This window comes from Ictidomys tridecemlineatus, chromosome 2 (assembly GCF_052094955.1).
Source record: "Ictidomys tridecemlineatus isolate mIctTri1 chromosome 2, mIctTri1.hap1, whole genome shotgun sequence".
Taxonomy (NCBI): Eukaryota; Metazoa; Chordata; class Mammalia; order Rodentia; family Sciuridae; genus Ictidomys; species Ictidomys tridecemlineatus.
In genome coordinates this window covers 55,369,173-55,371,535 of record NC_135478.1, presented here as the reverse complement: position 1 = coordinate 55,371,535, position 2,363 = coordinate 55,369,173, and the positions used below count along the sequence as shown (strand labels likewise).

Here is a 2,363-nt window from a genome sequence, read left to right as displayed (position 1 = left end):
TCTCCCTTCGGAAAAGAGGACACTCTCTCTAGCCAAAGGGCCAATCCTGGTTTGTTTGAGCCAATCAGGGACCCCCCCCCCAACATATTACTTTAGAGATGGCCATGAGATGCAGTTCAGATGCAGTTCTGACCATGAAAAATAATGACGTTGTCTGGGAGATGTCTCAGAATGAATTTTTCTAGAAGGTTCCATTTCAATCTTAAGCTCAGAAAGAGACCCTCTGTTTTGTGCTAGGTCTTGTTCTTGGAATTATGAGGAGAGTTGAAGGGAGGCATCCACACCAAGAAATGGTGCAGTCTGAAAACCAGAGACGGAGTTCTAAGTAGGCAACTCTCTGACATACCAATGGGTTCTTTGGAAATCTGCTCCACGTGAAACCTGAGTCCTGACATCAGGTAGCATTCCCTATTGTGCTCCTTCAACATTGAAAGGAAATTAGAATTTGGGTGATGCTCTTATTTTTAACTATTGCATAGGGCCAATCACGGATCTTATCTATTTTCTTCAGGAGATTTCCCCCCCCCAAGTTAGGATTATCTTCTTGTAAATCAGTGCATGAATGGAAAGAAGGTATCCGTAGCCAGAAGACCTGGATCCTTGTCTTTGAACTACCTCTGGGTAGCCACACTTTTGACAAATTACTTCCCTCTCAGTCTCAGAGTCATTATCTTAAAAATGATGTTAATAACACTGAATTTTCCTTCCTCCCGGGCAAAACAATGAAGGAAGATAATGTATACCGTGACACTTCTAAGATGCTATGGGGATGCAAAACATCAGTGATTCTGTTAGCAATCTCGAGATCTCATCTCAGGTCTACAGCAAAGTAGGAAGCAGACTGTTGACATTTTGGAGGGCTTTGACTTTTTTTTTTCTTTCTTTTTATCTCTATGAGTCACCCAGAGGAGAAATTCAAACTGATTTTTATTCCAGGGTAATGTAAGAAGGACAAACCAGAGGTTGTAATGTATCCTTTTTTTTTTTTTTTTCTCTCCCGGAAGTATTGAGCCTGGTAAAATCTAATGAAAAGAACTTCATCATCCCCCTCTCAGTCAAGGTAAGAGTCTTTCCACTCTCTTTGGCCTCCACTTCAAAGGTGAGGGAGAAAGTTCAAATGCTTTTCTTTCCTGGTGAGAAATAGAATCCAGCGTGGGATGGATACAAGGATGATGTTGGAGGCTTAGCCAAGGGGATCAGAGAAAAACCCTGTGACTTCTACCGAAGAGACAGACCTGGGAGTGTGTGTGTGTGTGTGTGTGTGTGTGTGTGTGTGTGTGTAGAGGGCTCTATTTTTATTTTATTTTATTTTTTTAGCCTTAACTTTCCACCATTGCCTCTGGGGGTACCAACCTGTGGCAGGACTGGGGATGCCAAGATCTGATCTGGATTTTTGAGAGATTTCTACTTGGAAGCAGCAATAATAGAAGAGCCAGGCCAATAGTGAATTAAGCCTGAAAACAATACTAAGAAGAGACCCTTCCACCAACCATTTGAAGTTGTGGAAATGGTAGGTCTCTAGGCACTGGGGTGGGAAATATTTGGGCACAGTTTGATTGCTCCCAAGATTGGGAGTCCTTGTAGCTTTTGTGTTTCTGGGTGCACAGATCAAATCATGCCATGCTCCGTTATGATTTCTGGTTTTAGTGCCCAAACATGCAAACATTGAAATGCATAGTATATTATGATAAATGGCTTTCATTTTTCCCCTCTTTCCTATCAATGCCAACTTGCTTTACTTACTGAAATTGTTGGTAGGTTATATGACTGTGGGTGTTATTTCAGACTAGCAAAGAGAGCATTGCAAAATAAGTGATATAAAAAAAATTCTGTGGCTCAACAGAATTCTTTAATTTTATAACCAGTTGATTCAGGGGCTATGTGGATATATAACCTCTCTCCTTTCAGAAATCATTTGTCAGTGCCAACTCCTCCCAGCTCAAAAGCATTTGGAGAAAAGAAAATTCATTCACTGGCAAATAATTTAGTAATGAGTCAGTGAAGACCTGGTGCAATCGGAGATCAATTTAGAGGACGATTTTTATGTCTCTGGATAATGAACTAATCTGTTTCATGATTCACAGGACTGACTACAAATATGTATTTGCCACTTCTCCTTTCAGGTTATTTTTGTAGAGCAGGTTTATTTCTTAAACTGTGTTTCCTGGTTACCACTTTTTAGAAGGGCTGAAATCTGCATGAGTATTGAATGTGGAATGTTGATCTAGTTTCAAGTGGCAAATTGCACTATAATAAAAATTGCAACCCAAATCTTTTCTGCATATTTACAAGATGCTGGCACCTTCTGTGCACAGGCCCATGGTTCACTTTTTATAGGATGTTAATCCTAAGGCAACCAAACT

At 40.4% G+C, this 2,363-nt stretch overlaps 1 long non-coding RNA gene across 1 annotated transcript; it reads left to right on the top strand.

Annotated features, from left to right (window-relative positions):
* Positions 1-242: 242 nt before the first annotated feature.
* LOC120891388 (uncharacterized) lies at positions 243-1,620 on the top strand. The gene is made up of 3 exons (XR_005735749.2): positions 243-398; positions 1,005-1,060; positions 1,318-1,620. It is a non-coding gene; the product is annotated as an uncharacterized LOC120891388 (long non-coding RNA).
* The last annotated feature ends 743 nt before the right edge of the window (positions 1,621-2,363 follow it).